The sequence below is a fragment of the Lytechinus variegatus genome, chromosome 5, assembly GCF_018143015.1.
Source record: "Lytechinus variegatus isolate NC3 chromosome 5, Lvar_3.0, whole genome shotgun sequence".
Classification (NCBI taxonomy): Eukaryota; Metazoa; Echinodermata; class Echinoidea; order Temnopleuroida; family Toxopneustidae; genus Lytechinus; species Lytechinus variegatus.
The window spans coordinates 33,657,574-33,669,994 of record NC_054744.1 but is presented as its reverse complement, the minus strand read 5'-3'; the positions used below and the strand labels follow the sequence as shown (position 1 = coordinate 33,669,994).

At 35.5% G+C, this 12,421-nt stretch overlaps 1 protein-coding gene and 1 long non-coding RNA gene across 3 annotated transcripts in view; one reads left to right on the top strand and one right to left on the bottom strand.

Annotated features, from left to right (window-relative positions):
* The window catches only part of LOC121415969 (arrestin domain-containing protein 3-like), a 50,181-nt gene that overhangs the window by 16,421 nt on the left and 21,339 nt on the right, over window positions 1-12,421 (top strand). The gene's annotated exons all lie outside the window — the stretch shown is intronic.
* LOC121415971 lies at window positions 2,666-9,066 on the bottom strand. Its single transcript, XR_005970079.1, has 4 exons — window positions 8,946-9,066; window positions 6,323-6,578; window positions 5,521-5,825; window positions 2,666-4,809 (listed from the first exon to the last, which is right to left on the bottom strand). It is a non-coding gene; the product is annotated as an uncharacterized LOC121415971 (long non-coding RNA).

The window sequence follows — 12,421 nt, the reverse complement described above, 5'->3', positions numbered from 1 at the left end:
CTATCTCGGCGCTTCCCTCTTGAAAACTTATAGATCATTTTAATCTTAAATCTGCCTTTTTTATTTGTAATGTTTCATGATTTTATGCTTTTCCATCATGCTAATCATTTGTAAATATTGTGATTGTTATGATTTACTTCAATAAAAACTTAAATATAAAAAATAGTGTTTTTTTTTAATTGTGGTGGGGGGTGGGAGGGTTAAAAAAATTGAAGGGGGTTTAACCCCTGTAACCCCCACCCCTGTGTATGCCACTGACTTGTTAATACTGAACCAGATCCAGAGACAGGGGCCGGCCCCGGGGCCATCTTACTTTTGAGGATAAGGCAGTCCCCCCCCCCCACCCCTTCTGGAAAGTGGTGTTAGGTGCCGTGGAAGTTTTGAAAATGGGGGCTGACCATGCAATAATATTTATATGGTAATTTTTATGTTTTTGTACATGGTTTTAGAAAGCCCTCACAGCCCCCCCCCCCACAGCCCCTGGTGTTGACTAGTATCATTGTCACTGATTTTTTTTAAAATAACTTTACTTGTTAAATTTTTTAAATGGAAACTATGTTTTTTCTTATTGTGGAGGTGAAATATTACCCCCCCCACCGTCATAAATACCCAAGCCAATCCAACCCCACAATACCTCAGAGGAAGGTCCAGTATTTTTAAAATCAAGAGGGTGCAAAGAGCAAAACTGAAAATTGAGTGGGTGCAGATGACAATTTCCTAAAACTGGCTATAGGCCTATAGTTATATTAGCAGTATGTTCAATTGAGATTTTTTTTCAAAATGAGGAGGGGGGGGGGGGGGAATCCCTTCCAACCCTGCCTTTGACTCTGGTTTTTCAGTTCATCAATACTGCCTTTGTCCCGTTTCATTAATTGTTTGTTGTCAGTGATCAAGGATTTAATATACATCGGCCCCATTGCATAAAAAAGTTACAATTATGATTTACCATGCAAATACAACTTGTATGGAGTCCTTGATCTTGATTGGCTTTGATTAGTGTTAACATGGTAGTTACCATTTGATAACAAGGTTACCATAATACTAACTTTTATGCAATTGGGGCACTGGAGAAGGCAAAATTGAGGAAGGGGTGGCGTATTAATGACAATGGCCTTTCATTTGGATAAGGCTGCCTAATCAAGGAGTCATTCTCAAAATATAGCATGCCAGGCAGCATACAAGTACATGTGCCTCACCCTTGTGCCTTTATCCTTGATTATACAGCAGAATGTTAGATGTCTCAAGTAGTCATGGCAGGTCATCCCTTGCTTATAAAAAGAGTAAGATTATATAAACGAATTTCATTCAAAATTTACAATAAAATTGCAGTGAATTACTACATATTTTAGGAAGTTTAGATACGGATAGAGTTTTATTCACATTCAACTATTTATTGAACCACATTTGAAAATTTGCCCTCCAGTGACATTACATGCACAGATATATATATAAATAAACATCAAGACAATAATTTTACTTGAAAGAAACCTTCCAATAAAATAATATTTTAATAAGCATGTATAACAACTGAGGTAGGAGGTAAAGTTCAATCTCTACATGTCTGTTGGGTTAATGAAACCCTCGTAACTTTATAAAAGCTATAAAATATGGATGAAAGGAGAAGGGATTGAACTCCTAAATGAAAACAATGGTCACTTGTCAGGTCTGCATTATATACCCCCTCCCAAAAAAAGAATTAATATGAATATGAAAAAATCATTCATTTTAAAACATAATATATTTGCATATTTCATGTGATCTACCACTCACACAGCCATAAAAATTGGTTATCTATCATTGTTGTATGCATATCAATTACAGTGTACATAACAATTAAAAAAAAACACTTAAAAAATACTTTCACCTTCACATGCCTGGCAAATTCAGTACCCCGTGGATAAATTTTTTTATGCAATGATACAAGACTTAAAAATACAATAAATATAAATTACAAATCAGATAAGTGACTACTGGTAATTGATTAGATTGGATGTGACATGCACATGTAGCTCATTCCTTTATATTCTCAAAATTATTGAATTTGTAAAAATAATCTGAATCTCGTTGTTCTCTGCATTTTAAGTGACTAGAAATGTAAACCATAGTCATAATTCATATGATACAATATAATACATTGCTATTATAATACATATTTTCAGTTGTTTTTAACCTACTATTTAACATACAATTCAATTCAATTCAAGGTTTATTAGAAACATGAGTCGCAGCCAAATGGCTGAATTGTTCATGTATACAAAGTAAAAACAAAAAGACTCATTACATATTTCAAACATTAAAAAACAGTAACCTTTGTAAAAACTGACATGAGAAATATGTGTATAGGCAAGAATACTTTGGCAAAGAAAATTTATATACATGTACATAAGATAATGAGGAAATAGTAAATTAAAAATAATAAAAACAAAATACGTAAACGTTTGTAAAAGATCAATAAAAATATATGGATATTAAAAAGAGTTGATTTCCTCATTCATTAAAAAACTTGATATTGCAAGTAGGCTGGTATTGCTTTCAAATGAGCAATGGGTTTATTGATTGGGCATGTCTTTATTCAGGAGATCTATGAAATATGGAATGGGGCTATTGCGAAATCGATTTGTCCTACATTTGTATTGCTGATATCTAGGAGTATGTCGGAGATTGATGGGTAAGTTTTTTGGAGGAGGTAACCAGGTACTGAATGTTGGATATTTGGTTACAGATATTGCGAAATCCAGGCCGAGTTTCTCCCTTCTGTATTCCAGAGTAGGAATTTCACATGATAGGCAAGCACTGGCATAATCTGTGTAGTTTGCCCGGGTAGTTTGGGCCCAACATGATTCTACAAGCTCTTTTTTGAATTTGCTCTAAACTTCTTACATATTTCTTTGTAAGCCCACCATTAAAAACTGGGGTGCAATATTCCATAACAGGACGAATGTAGCCCATGTATACCAATTTCAGATCCGATAGAGACAGCCCATATTGCTTCGAAAGCCTAAACATGTACAACTTCCTGTTACATTTTTTGATGATTTCCATGATATGTAGGTCCCATTTTAGATTGGATTGGACGATTACACCAAGAATTTTAACAGACTGTTACATGTTATTAACTTCTTAATCAATACACTTCAAATCGAACAAGAGTGTTGCTAAGGCGGGCACAAGATATATGCTGTCTGTAACATGGAAAATGGAGCTATTGGTCAAACAAGATAAGTGAAAGATGGTGACTTCACCTTTGACCTTCTGACCTCTAAATCAATAGGCTTCCTGGGATCCATGCTAGTATCGTGCACCAAATTATATGAGCCTAGATTCTACAAGCTCTTTTTTGAAATTGCTCTAAACTGAAGTTATCACGTTTACAAGGAAAAGTTAACGGACGGACGGACACCGAGCATGATACCATAATACGTCCCGTCAAGACGGGAGTAAAAAAAGTGATGCCTGTAGTCTTTGAATTAAAGTTTGAAGTGAAATATATCTAAATTATTGGAACTAAATTTTTTTTTTCAATTTGAATATTATATTATTATGACATTTTCCTACTAGTGTAGTATAATTAGACATGTCATGAATAATAACTGTAGAGAGACATTCCAGAAGTCTTTTTTTTTATTGATAATTGAATTTAATATTATTCAATTATTGGCATTTAACTCGACAAATACTTTTTCCATTATCCACCCATTTCCATACCGAACTTCTGACCATATTGAATTGCATAATAATGCAGGCAAGACTGCCAGAGATGTCTTATTTGTATTGAAATACATTCATGTTAATACCCTCCTTTTAAATAAATTTGTCAGCTTGCAATCAGAATTTGATCAATTCTAACTGCATATCAATTAAAAACAAATATAGCGCAGGTAAGTTTTGAAATTGTTTAAAATGCTTTGACTTGTCTCTTCTTCCAGATGAATAGTTCTGAACTAATCTAGGATATTTTCAGCTACTAACACCTAATAGATGTTTTGGGTGAATTCTATCTTGATCTTTATAAGTACATCAAAGGCTGCAAGAACTCTTTTCCCGTATCCTATGGTTGCGCACTTTAAAATTTCACTGTAGCATTTAACCTTGCAGCAAATATTCTGCACATGGATATTGGTACATATACTTGCACATGTTTCTCAAAACTCTTATTACTGACATCGTTTAATAATTATTGATAAAAAAATAATGAATTTGTCAGATTTGATGGAGAAATACTAAATTTGAAAAAAAATAATTATAAGCAAAAGATAGGGAATCCAATAAACCACCTTTTCTGACTAAGTAATTTTCAGTTGATTATTAACATTAGGCAGTTGATTATTAACAGTAGGCCTTTGACCCATTATCCTAATGAAAGTACATGTATTACCCAAGGATCAGATGTAGTGTGAACATAATTGATGCAGAAATAAAGGAATGTGACCAAGTTGAACAAAAACTTGACCTTTTGACCCCAACTTCCTTTTGTAGTGAGTACCTCAGTAAATACTGAAAACATAATGAATGAAAAGTTTCACCATGTCCAATTTGTAGAACTTTTTCCTAGATAATGTTACAAGTAGACCGTTTTTTAACTATATGTGAACTTGAGGTTTACTGTGTTTGTAGCAAATCTGGGCTCCTAAAAACATTCACAGGACATGTTAACTACAATAAAGGCCAGTAGAAGTAGAACAACAAGAAGCTCTTGAAAAAGCTGGAATCACACTTGAAGCAGCTAAACATTCATTCGTGGAAAGAGCCTCCAGTTCATTGTTTGGAAGAAGTGTTAGGAAGATGGTCACGTCGAAATCAACAAGATACCTGGAACAGTAAGTAACGCAAATTCTTAGCACTGTGAATTAAATGAGAGAATTATCTGAATTCAAAGCTCATCACCTGTACAAATGCAACATACTACTTGTTTATTTCTTTGAAATATAGATAAAACATAATTTTTTTAAAGAATGGTTTACAAGTATAGATGTTGATCTACTTATAGTTGGAAAAAAATATATATCCCCTTCCTTATGATATCCAAATCACTTTGATTTCTCATCTTCAAGCATTTTCTTCCATATTGACTAATTTTTACATTTAAAATAATAGTAACTGTGATAGAAATTGACACAATATTCAGAAAGTAATATGTTTCACCCTTTTACTTTCCTTTTCTTATCCCCTTTTCTTTGTGGTGAAAATTTTGAACCAGTGTGTACATGCAAGTGAGTGGGGGCATTTTCTTTCAACCTGTATAGTGGCAGATGAATTTAAAAGCACCAAATTTGAATTGCGGGGGGGGGGGTGTCTTCTAATGAATGGCCATCAAAATATTAAATTAAAATTGTTATGTATATATGCTTTAGAGCTTATACATGTGAAGAAAGCTTCTTCTTGTTTAATAGTCATTCAAAGAGATTTACATAACAAGATGCAGCAAAGACATTGGCCATGATGAATGATGGGCACCTTAATTGGTCCACAGTACAGACAGATGAATAGGTAATTTTCACTGAGAATTAATGTCATACTGACCTCACTGTCTTTATTATCTCCGTTCTTCTTATCAATGGATAACCACTGAAGACCTGGCTCAAGATCTCTGGCAGTGCATGGCTCCTTGGGGTGGGGGGGGGGGGCTGACCAACAGGAATTGCATCGTCTGATCTTCACAGTCAAAGGTAGTGTCCCATCACTGCTATAGCCCCATTCCTGCATAAGATTTTGCATATGTTGCAATTGCATTCTGTAGGTAATCAAGAAATGACCAGGTTTGCCCATCCTCACTTGAACCATGGACAGTCAACAGTGATTCACTAGGTCCATAGCAGAGTCACAGACTGGAGGTGATTAGACAACAGAAACAGAAAGAAAAGTTAGCACCAGAATATTGCTTTATTTTGAATAGTTTTAATGATCATAAAGAATGTGAAAGCAATAAATTCATCTCAAGGACATTGCCACAAAGGATTATTCATGATCATTTCATTTGCACCTTTAAATGACAATAGATATTATAATCTGCCACCAGATTCATGATTAAATTCATCAAAAGTGAGAATAATATATACAATCATAAATCTTTCCTGGAGACAGAATAAAGCATTGGATTTGTACTAAAACAAGTTTTTGAGCAAATTTTGATCTGATATGCACTTGCAGAATTGTATTATTTTTTTAAAACTGTGCCGATTGTCACCAGTGTGGCCTCAAATTTTGCATTACCAGAAGACTCAAACGAAAAAGAGTAATAGAAATATCTTTAAAAATGTTGAGGGAGACCAGCCTTTTTTTTCATAGCTAAAGCTATTAATTGGTAGAAATCATCAAAACGTACCCATATGTTCATGTTCCATCATCTTTCCACAGGAATGGATTTCTCACAACTCACGATGGGGCAATTCCTGAAGAAGAGGTGTGGATTAAGTTTGGGGGAGATCATGGTGGACAGGTGGAGGCTCATTTAAGTTGGTGATACAGAGGTCTGCAATGTGGAAAACACAATGCCTCATAGAAATCCTTGTTTGTTGGATGCTATGAAGGTTCCTTCCATCTCATTGCTTCAGAAAATGACTCATTCCATCACCAAGCAACTGACAAATGAAGAAGATTAAATGTAGAAGTCAGGATATTGGAGACATAAATTTCAAATTATTCTATTTTGTAACGTCACAGATGTGTAGATTATTACTGAAAATTGTGTGATATAATTTTTTATATAAAAAGTAAAATAGCTGGCAGTTGTTTTAGATGTTTATTTTATCTGATGTAATATAGGTATGATTTAGATTTAACCTCTGATGTAACATACATATTTTTTCCTTCAATTTTTGAGACAAGGGGAACTAGTTGAAAGGATACATAAAATAAAAAAACCTATAAATATATTGGTAATAATGTCATTTTCATGTGTGAAATTAGATTTTTCAGATTATGTTGGTGACATTAGTTAAATATGACGTATCAACACTCAAATCAACAAAAGAAGAAATTCTTTGAATACATGTTTCACCAGAGAACAACTATCATGATGATAAAAAAGACGAACAGAATTTATGCTAATCTTCCCTGTACAAAACTTGCACACAGAAGACATGTTATATTAAAGATAAAAGGATCTTTGAAAAATGAAAGTCATCTTATGATGAAATTTAGTAAACAAGAAATGCCACAAAAGAAGCTCATGTATGAACTATAATAATAAATGTATATTTTGGTCTGATACAATAGAAAATTAAAATTTAGGGCCTACCTGACCTATGTGTGTATAGTTTCTTGTGAATAAATGTAGCAATGTGTGTTATTGATTGATTCATTGAAACTAAAAAATTGAGAAAACAAAGAAATAAAAAAACACAAAATCCTTCATTTCAGACCCAATTCCCCGGACCCACCGTATAGACTCTATGAAGTACAGCATATTTTTAATGCAATACCCCCCCCCCCCCATGTATCTGAAAAAACCTCAAGCAGAATCTAACCCTAAAAAAATCAATTAAAAAATCTAAAGAAATAAAAAAACACAAAATCCTTCATTTCAAACCCAATCCCCGGACCCGCCGTATAGACTCTATGCAGTACAGCATATTTTTAATGCAATACCCCCCCCCCATGTATCTGGAAAAACCTCAAACCTCAAGCAGAATCTAACCCACCCTAAAAAAAATCAATTAAAAAATCTATAATCTATAGGGCCTACTAGTACTACCACTTAGCCGAGAGGACTCAGTGATATTTTTTATGATTTTGATATTGTCATTTGATCAAATGGCAATATCAAAATCATAAAAAATATGATCACCGAGTCCTCCAGGCTAACTAGCAGTAGCACTGCTGGCCTTGAATCTAGTCACTAGTGCGGTGCAGTCAATATAGCCGCAGTATCACAGATATGGGTAACACTGACTGTAAATTTGTATGCAAAAAAAAAACAAATGGCCAAAAATATTGCAAGTGTTGTCACGATTGTGAAAATAAGAGTCTAGACCAAGACTGTGAAATACCCTTTTTTACGAGTCAAAGTTAGCACTCAGCAGCATTAGGCACAGCCAAATCATTACATGTACAGCAAATGCACTCTCAGTCTCACTCAGGCAGTCTGGCTCAGCTAGCTCTGCCTTAACCCAGGGAGCGCCGGCCCGCATAGCAGTCCGGCGCCCAGGAGCTCATGTATTGACCCATACTCATGGGACAAGGGTAGATTATGGTCAAAATATCTAGCAAGATAAATTATGAAAACAGAAATTATGCACTTACCACGATTACGGTATATGGATGAAGGTCTAACGAGTGGCAATTCATAACAAAAATGGCCGATCGAGACGGGGGTTGGAGAAAACTTTTTTTGAGGTTCCAGTCTGTGCCCAGATGTCTGAAAAACTGCCACTCGTTTTAGACCATCATCCATATAATCGTGGTAAGTGCATAATTTCTGTTTTCATAATTTATCTTGCTAGATATTTTGACCATAATCTACCCTTGTAGACCATTGAGTATGGTCAATTACACGGTAAGCTCCTGGGCTCCCGCCCGCTACGCGGACGGGAGTTCCCTGAGCTGGGTTAGCTCTGCCTCAGCTCACGAAGCGCAGCTGAGCTGCTGTGTACATGAGCGGTGTCTGACCACACAGCCAGGCGGCCCGCGACCCGGCCCTGCCCGGCTTCACCCGAGGTAGCGGCGCCCACATCCTGTACAAACAGAATGTGCTGTATCGAAAAATGAACCTAAAGTAAATTGTAATGTTGGGTCCCACAAAAAAATGCGCCAGATGAATCTTAAGTGCAATGAAAACAAAACTAAAATAAATACGAAATGCTGACAAACCGGACTTTTTACATTTTGGACCTTATAAAGTTCCATAATTAGGTCCAGATTTGCGAGTTAACATTGGATTATGCAAACGCAAACAACATCACAAAATGGAAAAAACAGAAAACGTATAATCCCATTGCCATACTTACGACTTCAAACATGGAAAAAAATGTTTCCTCCACGGAATTCTTGCGAAATAAATAAACTGTTGGGGACAGACAGAGAGAGTTGGTCGTGTCAGCGCCAGATGCCACAACATTCGCCAAAGATTTTTTCATCGATCGCCCCTGTAGAGATTGCAGCACAACAACGTTAAATACATATGCGCACTTGGGCCGCGAGGGGGCGCTAAGCTTATTTTCACTCTGACACAGCCGTGTAGGAGGAGGAAATTGGTCGGGCTATTTCGGTATGTTGGGACGGGAACCCGAGTCGTCTGGCCTCATAACTAAATTTAAATCTCCTGTTTATGGAGCAAATACAGTTGCCATGGTAACAAAATTTCATTCGTGCAGGTAAACTGCACATGTAACATTGCTGTGTAAAGACCACAGGATTGAACTCCATGAAATGTGGTTTTGAGAATTATAAACCAGAATTTAATGAGAGCATTAAAGTGACAGCACCACAGGGTATAATAAAACTTCTTGTTTTGATGGTTCATTTTTCAGTATTAAAAGATTACATGTAACTTGTATTAACAAACTGAAAGTAATGGGGAATGGCCAGTTTAATGCATCAAAAGCATCTTTATGAAGTTTTTTTCATGATTAAAGCCTGTCTTTATTAACTGTAAAGATTTAAAATGAGATCGAACACAATTTTCCACTTACGTATTTTTTGTATAATGTTAATAATAAAAAAAAATGTGCCAAAGGGCTCTGGAAGAAAATGTGTAATTGTTGAGAAATGAAGAAAATAAGCACATTATTTTGTCAAAAGTCTGTTTCTCCAAGCAATGTGCATGTACGACCTGCCTTTCTGTCTTTGATAGTGATCAACAGAATTAAATCGGTTTTCAGCTAATTGGAGTTCATGATTCCATATAATGTACCAAATCTACATGTACCTGTACATGTATGTACAGGTAGATCTATGATATTACATTATATGAGGACAATTAAAAACATCTTGAGATAAAAGTCTTTGTGATAAAATAATTGTTTGCTGCAACATCATGTACATTCCTACATGTAATATCTTCTAAGCTTTGGTAAAGGTTCAGTCAATGTATTAAAACAAAGTATTTCAGTCAAAATACAAATTCTATTGTCTACATGTAGATTCTAATTCTATTGTCTTCATTTTTTTTATTTTTTGTGAAACTTTGAGGATATTATAAGCACCCTTTCTCAGTCATTCTCATTTTTCTGTATTATTGTCTCACCTGCGAAGCAAAGTGAGACTATAGGCGCCGCTTTTCCGACGGCGGCGGCGGCGTCAACATCAAATCTTAACCTGAGGTTAAGTTTTTGAAATGACATCATAACTTAGAAAGTATATGGACCTAGTTCATGAAACTTGGCCATAAGGTTAATCAAGTATTACTGAACATCCTATTAGAGTTTCATGTCACATGACCAAGGTCAAAGGTCATTTAGGGTCAATGAACTTAGACCATTGAATTGAATTGAACCATGTTGGAGGAATCAACATCGAAATCTTAACCTGTGGTTAAGTTTTTGAAATGTCATCATAGCTTAGAAAATATATGGACCTAGTTCATGAAACTTGGACATAAGGTTAATCAAGTATCACTGAACATCCTGCATGAGTTTCACGTCACATGACCAAGGTCAAAGGTCATTTAGGGTCAATGAACTTTGGCCGAATTGGGGATATCTGTTGAATTCCCATCATAACTTTGAAAGTTTATGGATCTGATTCATGAAACTTGGACATAATAGTAATCAAGCATCACTGAAAATTTTGTGCAAGTTTCAGGTCTCATGATTAAGGTCAAAGGTCATTAGGGTCAATGAACTTTGGCCGAATCGGGGGTATCTGTTGAATTACCATCATAACTTTGGAAGTTTATTGGGCTAGTTCATTAAACTTGGACATTAGAGTAATCAAGTATCACTGAACATCCTGTGCACGTTTCAGGTCACATGACCAAGGTCAAAGGTCAATGAACTTTGGCCGAATTGGGTGTATCTGTTGAATTACCATCATAACTTTGAAAGTTTATGGATCTGATTCATGAAACTTGTACATAAGAGTAATCAAGTATCACTGAATATCCTGTTTGAGTTTCAGGTCACATGATCATGGTCAAAGGTCATGTAAGGTCAATGAACTTTGGCCATGTTGGGGTTTTTGGTGAATAACCATCATATCTCTGTAAGTTTATTGGTCTAGTTCATAAAAAGTGGACATAAGAGTAACCATGTATCACTGAACATCTTGTGCGAGTTAGAGTAGTATTCAAAGTCAGCACTGCTGCTATATTGAACCGCGTGATGCAGGTGAGACGGCCAGAGGCATTCCACTTGTTATAATACAGATCATTTGAACACTTTATAAACTTTGTATAATCAAGATATTACATGTAAATTTATCAGAATTTACATTACAGGCCTTAAGCCTGAGGACAAAAATAGTGTTTAAAAATTTTCACTGAATATGAGAATTTTTTTCTTACAATTGGGGTGAATCAGCTATTTGGTACCGGTAGGGGAGACCGGGGTTAGTTGGAACATGGGGTAAGTTGAAACATTGTAATTTTCTTCAACGCCTGTAAAATGAATTTATGCAATGCTGCCCTCAATTTATTGCAATAATAATTCAACAGTGTTGTATTATTAATAGCAATAAATTGAGGGCAGTATTGCATAAATTTATTTTTCAGGCGTTAAAGAAAATTACAATGTTTCAACTTACCCCATGTTCCAACTAACCCCGGTCTCCCCTATGTATGTTTTATTTGAAATGATCTTTACTCACCCATTCCTGGAAATACATTAACAGTTGCATATATTTTTTTAACAAAAGAAATAACAATTGCCATTGTCATAGTACTGTACTTTCCTCTAGCACCTCATCTGGTTTGATATGACTCGAGGAATGTCAGTGCCTTAGAGCTATTGCAGCATATGACAAGATTGTTGCTCTATCAAACTTAGAGCTGTCAGATCCAATTTGATTGCATGCTATTTGATGTCTTCATTACACAATGTACATCTGGCAGTGATACACTTGGGATCCATGTGTATACATGACTAATTTCAAGCCCACTTCCACATCAAAATCGGCAAGATATTGTAGATTTCTGCATTGATATCAGATTGTCCGCATGATATGATGTGATGTCTTGATTTGCAGCCAACTTTTTGTATTGTATGCGTTGCCTATAATTTTAGGGTTGATTGCCTACTTTATTTTTGACAGTCACTCAGCCTGCCCCCATCCTTTTGGTGGTATTCAGTGTGTCTCCAAAGTGTACAAAATATCTTTTTAGTCTCATACTATTGCACGGGCGTTGAAAGGCAGCTCGAGCTAAAGCCGGGGTAATAACAACGTGCCTCGGAATAGAATATTTCTAGATACATGTAGATGGCGCTATACTATTATTACCACTACTTGGGCTTTCTGAGCCAAGCAGAAACAAACAAAGTGGGTATAC